The 9,833-nt window shown below is 28.2% G+C and overlaps 1 protein-coding gene across 1 annotated transcript in view; it reads left to right on the top strand.

Moving 5' to 3' along the window:
* Nucleotides 1-741: 741 nt before the first annotated feature.
* The window catches only part of LOC116767117 (acetylcholinesterase-like), a 29,821-nt gene continuing 20,729 nt past the window's right edge, over nt 742-9,833 (top strand). Inside the window, exon 1 of the mRNA XM_032657296.2 lies at nt 742-885. The gene's annotated coding sequence lies outside the window, so the exon portion shown is untranslated. The remainder of the gene's footprint in view (nt 886-9,833) is intronic.

Here is a 9,833-nt window from a genome sequence, read left to right as displayed (position 1 = left end):
GTAATTATTTTATCGTATTCAAGGTGTTGCTTTACGGAAACTGTGAATATGTAATATATCTATTCTGAGACTAACAACATGTTTTCGAATAACATTGCGTCTTAATATTATAGAATGTTTAAGTTTACCAATTTAAAGCAGCAATGTAAAATGTACATTGATTTAGGAACTCTGCGAGGTAAAACATTGTTGGGCAGTCAACGTACAGGGTGGCCGGGAAACGGGAGTCGGGAGGAGTGATCATCTATACAAAGGGATACCAGTGTTGTGAATTTACCCATAAAGTATGCATTATTATTTCAAATACATAGTTTTTAACAGTAACAGTTTTTTAACAGTTTAGTCTATAATTTACACTGGTTAGAATTAAATTTACATTTATAAAAACTTAACATAAGGGCAAAGATATTCAAAATTAAAATGCTTTTTTCGCTTGTATTATGGAATACTATTCCTTCAAAAAAATTCTGCGATTATAATTCTTGAATTTCAATACCCACGTATTGTAAAAATATTTAAACAAAACAACGTCTAATATGTATAAAGCAATCAAGATATGTATATTTATGTTTCATAGTACTTATCATTTCACAAGCAGTCATAGAAAAATATACATTTTCATGAAATGACATACTCACATTTAGAGGAGTCAAGGTCAATATGATTGCAGAATATTTTATGCAACCCGGGAGCTATAAAGCTTCGCATGGCAACTCCGTCCAAGCTGGCGGTGGACTTGTTCAGTCTACTTAGAGACTTTGGGGGATTTACATCGCTCTCAGTCTTTACATATCACAGCGCGAGTGACTGTGAACTTAGTGTTGCCGTTTTAAAAACAATTGAACATACATATCATTGCCACCTGTTCTAGCCACACACTCTTATGTAAGTAAATTAAGTTTAAGTGTCAAATTTTTATTTGATTAATTACGCCTAACCGCTTGTTAACAAATTTAAGTGAATAACAGCTCTGGTTCAAGGTCCCTTAATTTATGATTTTTGCTAGTGTTTTTTTTTTGTGGCATTCTTTTAGTTATTCCTTTGCATTTTCCTCGTATTTAAATTTGATGCTAGCAATTACCTATAACGAAACCTTTTTTGTGCTATTGACGTATCGTTTACTTGATATGTTTACCTAGTTCAATATTCGAATTTTTTATTTGAAATTAAATGTATATATTTCAGTTATAGTGAGACGTAGATAGAATAGAAAGAATCAAACAGATATTATGAAAAGATTATATTGTTTTTAGCGTCAATTGATATATCCTGCATACTCGACTACGGGGCGGCGGAAGCGTCATATCCATTCAAATAATTTAATTAAATCTCATGCTGAGAGGACAGTCTCGTTATACAGCTGCAAATCAAAATAGGGATGGCGATGAAAACATTATATACATTAATGTGATAATATATAAATATTAATTTAATAGTACAAAAATGTAAAATCCTTTTATAACAATTTTTTTTTTAATACAAAACATTTAAAAACAAAATCTTTTACCTGGCAATCAAATTGAGAGAGATATATCTCAAGCCTCTTAAGCTCGACGTGTTAGCCGATCAAATCATTTAATTTGTCATCATCTATTTGTTAATTGAGACGAAGTTTAATAGTAATTGTATATAATAATTGAAAACTATTCTATGGTTTTAAGACATAAATATTCAAATATAAATAATTGTAACTTTAGCTTCAAATCTGTGGTTAGATGTCTGACGTTGTGGCAGTCCGTTGACAGAATTAAATTGTCTTTTGTTATAAAAATATTAACCCTTTACGAGATCTTACTTACTTATTAGATCTTTTGTAGGATTAAATCAGTTTTTTGCAAAATATGTCATACATAATATTAATACTAAAACTAAGGCATCTCCTTCAATTCTGAATATAGAATTTCTAACAATTAAATACTACTATAATTCTCATGTAAGTGATAATAGTGTCTTAATGGGAATAAATGTCTTTAAACCTACTATGAATGTGACGACGGATCTCAACCACGGTCTATAAAGTATTTTTAGTTTGCAAATTATTTAAAGCTTCACACTTTTAGTCGGATCAATATTAAAATATTAATATAATACTTCTGATAGTTACATTTTAATACTAATTACCTTAACAAACAAAAATATCACATTTTTTATATGCTCCGCGAGTTTTATACTACGAAAAACAAGAGGCTCTCATTTTATTAGCATCTATTTTATTTGCGTTAGGCAATGACCCTAATATTTATTTTCAGAAGGGTTGTATCTACTGAAAATTTTGATACAGTATATAAAAATATGTATTCAGGTAATAAAATTTTGCCTGTAGTACTGGCTGTTGGTAGCAACACATGATGTAAAACATGTTTTGAAACTTTTATCTGCTTTTTTTATGGGCTTGCCATTGTTTCGAACAAATTAAACAAATAACTAATATATTATCAGTCGATATGGAACGAGGCTTTAGGGTTAGTTGCTAAAAAATTAATTATACGGTGAAGGAAAACATCGTGAGGAAACCTGGTCTTATTATTTTAAATTATAAGATTGAAATCGCCAATCTGTCTTGAGCAAGCGTGGTGATTAATGCTCTAACCTTCTCCATGTGAGAATAGGCCTTTGCTCAGCAACGGGCTCCGATAGGACGATGATGATAATGATGATATGCTAAAAAAATATTATTGAATAGCCAAACATTTTGAATATCGTATTTGTTATCTACACTCATTGAATAAGACAGATAAGAAGAAATTGATATATAGATCTGAAATCACAAATTAATCTTTGTTTAAAAGCAAGTTTAACAGGAGTTGTCTTGCTATTACAAGAAATCTTTTACTATTGAAAAAGGCAAGCATCAGAATCCTTGCTGTGTAAACTTTCCGATTTATGAACATTTTTTTTAATCTATGTTAACTCAAAGATTTGCGATTCTTGTTCTTTATTTTCGTATCTACCTACTTGTTACATTCTTATCAGTAGTTCAACATTGAATTATTACGCAATAGTTTCGGGGATACTTCTAAATGTTACACTTTCTATAACGTTACGTAAAAATGAAAGTACGTATGTGGTACCACAGAACATCATTATTTATTTCATGAAAAACCTTATAAGTCATGCTTAGTGAAATGAGAACAATCCATCAGAATATATTATTCTATATATTACGCGGAGAAAAGACGAGTATAGATTTGGCTGGAAGAGAATTATCCCTAACATATTTATCTTAGTATACATTACAAATATTCTTTCTTCTCCCATTTACTATGACGTAACAACACTATTGAAGTTATAAACATTATATATTTATTAAATTTGTTTCCAGCTTGAAGGATAAAATGGTACATAATTATGTAACAAGAGTTATGGTTGGGACTTTATTGTTTTTTTTTAATATATTTCAAAAGAAAAATTAATTTTATTGCTCTCTAGTAAACACTAAAAACGGCACGATTAAAAAGGGAATCACAAATATGCTCAAAGGAAATATATATGAAATGAATTGTCCAGAAATTCAAATAACATGAGTAATTACTTCACTTCTTTCTTATTATTTAATAATTTAGGATTTAAGTGAAAAGTATATTAATGATATGGAATATTAATACGGTTTTCTGCTTTCCTTATTTTTTTTATCACACACATTAGACTTTCTTTATTATGGTTCTCTTATTCAGAACAAAAGATTTAATATTACCTAAGTATTGAAAAGATCCTTAAAATATATTAACATTAATGTACGCAGATAATGAAAAGGATTTGCTGGTCACAAATAAAAATTACATAGAATATTCGAAATATAATTGAGTTATCCAAAATACTCAAATAGGTATAAATTTTTTCTCGTATATTAATGTAAAAAGAAGAAACATTTATTTAAGCCTTAGAAACCATTTTATAAGACGTATTATTACATATTATTCCTGAGCATGTTTAGCTTTTAAGGTCTATATTCTTAAACGAAAATGATTTTCTATTCATTTAAAATGAATATTTTTTATCCGATGTCACTTACTTCATACATTAAATGTTATTTTTTTGCTTATAAAGCTTTAGAAAATGTATATAAAATTAATAGAAAACATTATTGCATAGGATTATCTGATATTTCAAAGTATAAACCGCTTCTTTCAGTCTCGTCTTTGATAATATTTTATTTTTGAATCTAGAATTTTATTCGTATTTGTATAACTATATTTGTTCTCTATGCAAAACAATTGATATTGAATATAATATTTGTATCATTTCGAATTCATATCACGTGTATTGATGAGTTATGTTTACTTTTCATTAAAAGTTACCGTTTATATCGATGTTATTTGTATTGTTTTGTGCATTTTAACGAGTTTCGCAGTATGATATTAAATAAATATCGTCTTTGTGATATTTTAAGTTGATAACTTATTGATAAGTTAGTTTAATTCAAGTACAATTTCATGATATGTCATCTTCTTTATAATTTTTTTTTTCTGTAAATATGATATTAGTATAATTTTCGTGTTTGATCAATTTGTGCGTAAAGATCAGAAAATAAAGAGCATTATCTTATATCCTTATAAGTATTTCGCCCCCAAGAGATATCATTCTGAATTTAGTTAATATCTGGTATCAATATCAAAGGTCTCCCAAAAGGTCCGTCGTGGGCGATGGTAATTTATTCCTGTAAAGTTGTAATAATTTGGAATTTCCTTATATAGAACACTTTTCAGGTCACTAGTTTTTCACGTAGCTGCCGTCTGACCTCTGCTATCCAATTATAGATGACCCAGTAACAGATAAGCTTCGATTATTTTAAGGAGCTAAATGGATCTGGCGAGGGCGGAACGTATTAAAAGTGTCATTATGTCATATGTCAATGTGGCTGTTACGAACAGTTGCCAAATATTTTTTTTTTTACTTTTTTCATGTATTTCATTAATTTACTGATCTGTTACTGATCTCACTATGCCAACAATTATAATAACTTCTCTATATATTTATAAAATTTTATTTAATATTATATAATATATTCGTAAAAAAATACTCATGATATTAATTTTATTAAGTAATCCTATTTATTCGTTACGCCCACCGAGTAGTGGGTAGATTCGTTACATTCCTTTGGCTAACCCTGGCTTGTAAACATGCCTTATTTAATTATCCACTTAACTTCGAATATTAGTTTAAAAGTTAAAAGCTATCTTTTTCCGCTTTATCGTGAAGTATACGACACACGTGTGTTATAAAATCAGCTGTTGTAATCTTTTTTCCATAAAATAAATTCTTTAAAGGCAATTTAATAAATATATTATGAATTCGCTAATAATGGAGCATTAAAATAATAGTTTTTTATAGTGCCATTGAAGTACGATATAACAAGAAAAGAACATATGGAGAAAGTTCAAATATAATAAATATGTACCTATATTGAAAAGTAACATAATAATCTGGAAACTCATATTGACACAGTTCTACGAGTGAATACTTGAACAGAGTTCTGGCTGGCTGTTCCTTTTGACTTGGATTGAAATCAAATCAAATTTTGATTTGCCTTATACCATTAATCTCTAGTATAGAAGCGGCTCAAAATGTCTCATACTCTTTGTTAGACCTTAATAATAAAAGAATTACAAAATTTTAGTTTGGAAGTTTTTAATTAAATTTTAAATATGTTGAGTTCGTATATCAGCACAAAAACCACAAGCCCAATATACATCAGTGTCCTAAAGTATAGATTTAGTTATAAAAAGTTCTAGGTTACAGTAAATAAGTTTTTACAAAAAAAAAATCTACCATCCAGGGTTTAACTTCTACTTACCACAATATAGAATGAAATTTATCAGACCCTATTCAGTCAATACATAAAATAAATAGTGCTTTGCATACGTCGTGTATGAGTTACGATAAGAACTTTTTTATTTTATTTAAAAACAATATCTGCTGGCTAATATTGAAGAGACTGACAGTTGCGACCTTTGTGACTAACACCTAGGGAATAATGTACATTAAAGTTTTTGAAATAAAATTTTAAATCAAATATATATCTATATGTATATTGTTCTAAGTGATCTTGTTTTATTGATACTTCGTTATGCATAAGTCAATAATATTTAATGTTTATTTATTAATATATCATACATTTATTTATTTTTAGTTGTTTATACAATATAATTATATTATTGAAGATGAACTCTGTCTCTTATATATGAGTTAACATGAGTTCGCGTAATTTTCCTGGAAAAAATAATAATTTTGTAAATGTATGTTATACGTTGAAGTAACAAAACTATGTAATATTTCGTAAAAGAAAACAGAGCGTAGTCATTCTACTCACGAACGGGGGGAAGCAGTGTCTTTGACAAAGAATTAAGTGTGATTTATGACTTTTATGAGCTCCTTTGCCCTCAAGACTTATTTGCGTGAGAGTAATATGACAAGACGATTTTGCTTCAATACAGTCACTTCGAAGTCATTTATTATAAGAAAAGTTACTTCAATATTCTTGTATCATGAAACTGATACTCAAAATTCTTTTAGACCTTCTGTAGGCTTTTAAGGTTAAGCTTAAACGTCAAAAATTCAAATGCAAAAAGATCTGTTGAACAATATGCAAATTGTAAGTAATACGGTGTATTATATTTTACATTAGCAAAACTTGTTTTGACATTTTTTAAATATAAAATCTAAGTGAATTATTATTGTCTGCATTTATTGCTTTTAACGAATGAAGACGGCTGCAAAATTGAAAGGTAAAGCATCCTAGCTTCAAGTCAACGTTATTTAAGACTGCAATTGCAGCTTTCCGAATTATGTTACAAAGTTTGACAAGTTTATTTATTTCATAAGCATTTTGGAAAGGTTCCTGCTAAAATTTGCTTTTTCCACTTTTCGAATATGTTTTTGCTTTTTGAAAACAAGGAAATAGTTTTAATAGTACTTGTTTTGTACATACTCTTACAGCTCAAATTATTTATTCGTGAAAACTAAACATTTAAGTAAATTAAACAACAGAGATTTGATTTCAGTCATTTTAGGAACTTATTCAAGCATGATTTTCAAATAGATTCGGATTGGTGTCTATCCAATACTATGTGCTTTTTAACACCCATAAAGTGCCAAAACTATTATGTTTACAACAATAATTATTATCTAACGTAGATTTTATTTCAAGTAAGATCTTGTAACGATCGATCATTGATTTTTCTTGTCTGTTATTTTGTAATCAATTCTTAAGGGATGGTCCTTTTGTAAGATCCTTAAAGTTCACTTGGTTAAACTTTGTTTTTGGGTCTCGTACATATACGTTAATGGTAAAGGTCACCTCAATTTTAGAACATTTTCTGCGGTTAGACACAGCTTATTAAAGAATTTAGCTAATTTTGTACATTTACTGAAGGAATGATTGTAAATAACCAGTAACCTTTAAACCTATAATAACCGGTAAAATTTTTGAAGTTTAATTATATATTGTTTGATATTTGTGGATTTATTTATGTAAGAAAAATATGTTGTAAAATTTACAGTGCATTTAATTTAATTTTTAAACTAAGTTTACTGACAATAACAAACTAAAATCTTTAAGTAAAAAATATATTATCAGACTTCAGATGATATTTGGCTGAAAGGTATCTTGAAAGATCTCGTATATGTATTATTTATCTTATAAAGAAGTTATAAAACTATATGTATAGACTTTCTTTTACATTCCGTTATAAAAGTCACATTTCCATGAAGTTGTTAGTTGTTCAACACAGGAGAATTAATATGTTATGACTTTATTAAAAGAAGGTCACAAAGTCGGTGGAAGTATTACAATAGGGAGCATATGGATCTTTTATTCGCCCGCTGAAGTACAGTCTATAGAAATTTAACAATCTGGAACTCTGAGACTGAAACCTTACATAATAGGAGACTCCTTTGAAGCGGAGTTTTAGAACTAAATTTAAGAGACGATAAAAAATATTATTTAATAAATACATACTTGTCTTCAGGTAAAAGAACAAATATTTTTCTATAATATATCACAAGAGAGGACCCTAATTTCATAATTGATCCGTAATTGAAACAAGATAGGAAATAATCATCCTCTAAATTGGAGTTTGTATCGGAACTAGACCATACATTACCGTGGCGTGACCTAACGTCACCACTCATTTCGATCTACGCTGTTTCCACTAGCACAAGTCAAGATTACACAACTCATTAACAATATCGCCGTTTTATACATATATTATGTATATGCGAAATAACTTATTTTACCTCATTCTCCAAACAGTAGCTTTTTCAAAGTTTTTATGATAAATAAAACCTTTATTAATTCTTATATCGTAATATTAACTTAGGCTAATGAGTCAATGTCAAAAGTCGTTTCTTATAAATAAAAAAAAAAATTCTAATATAATTTCAATTTAAAAAAGTTTAATTTCTAATAAAAGAAAATTTTAATTTCGCAGGACTAAACTATCAAAAACATTAAAAATAATATACCATTTCATTTATATGACAAAAATAAAATGGTATATTATTTTTAACTTCTCTCTAACAATTTTCTGTCTTTTGTTTTTTTTTTTGAAATTAAAAAAAAATCAGTACAAACGATATTTGGAATAAATATAAAAACAGATAGACACTGATAATGTTAATTCTGATGTAAGTTTTAGTGAAAATAGTAAAGTAAATATTTTTTCATAAAATCCAGGTGGTTTCAGTGAAAAAAGCTACTTTAAGATACAACTTACCGACGTAAAATATAAACGGTTGTAATAAATAATTTTCTTTTGTTGCGTGTTTCAACAGTCGCAATTTTATTGAGGTCTCCACTTTAAAACTGTGCGTGTTATAAATAAAAGAACCTCAATAATTAGGCAACTTTAAATGTAGTCAAAAAGTCGTTCCTCATTTTTGTACAATCTAAGATATATAATTATTGTCGAATTCAGGTCAGTCAAATTACAGCTTACTTATTATAGGTTTTCATATATTTTATGCATAGAGCCTTCAAAAATACATGAAAGTATTTCTCATAAATTATACGAAGTGTTCTCTGAAAGCAACAAATTGCTTTTTATCTTGAAGACAGGAAGCAAAACTTCTTCTTGCATAAATTTACATAAATCGATATCTCAGGACGTTGGTAGAAGCCCTCCCATTTTCTAAACGCATTTCACAAACTGACCAATTGCGCACAGACTCTACGAGAACCGGTTTTTTTACTTTTTGTAAACGTTTATTGGAGAATAGATTTTTTTCGAGGGGTTCTCTCTATCTTCAAAAGTTATTCTACTAGTCTATAATTCGTACAGCTAAATTATTATGAAGCATAAACGCCTAGGGTGATATCGATATTATTTTATTATAGTTTTTTTTTTTCTATAAATTGTTGTCGATTAACAAGGAATAATATTTCATCTCATTTAATGTTTTATTTCATCGTAAAAATGTGTTTAGTGCAAATTTTAATAAAAAAACGTCGATAAAATATGCTTTCAGTGATTTACAGCCCTAGAATGAGTTTTTCACTAATCTCACTGCTAGCTAAGTAATTATAATATTATCAGATTGACAACTTTTTTTATAAGATATAACGTATCGCATCAGACGATGGGCACTGTGGTTGCGTGCTATGTTCATGGATATTTAATGCAATCTAAATTATTCACTTTAACCTTAGTAATTTAAACGTTAATTATAATTCAACTGCTTAAGTTCTAGATAGTCTGGAAAGTTAAAATATACTCTTATATATCGCTGAATGTTTCTTTAAGACCAAAAAAAAAAAAATTGGGCAAATTGCTCTCATTATTATAAAAAGTATCACAATAAAATATAATATATGATATATCAAATTTATGTTTCAG

This window comes from Danaus plexippus, chromosome 10, assembly GCF_018135715.1.
Source record: "Danaus plexippus chromosome 10, MEX_DaPlex, whole genome shotgun sequence".
NCBI classification, from domain to species: domain Eukaryota; kingdom Metazoa; phylum Arthropoda; class Insecta; order Lepidoptera; family Nymphalidae; genus Danaus; species Danaus plexippus.
The sequence above is the reverse complement of the archived record's forward strand: the minus strand, read 5'-3'. Positions and strand labels throughout refer to the sequence as shown.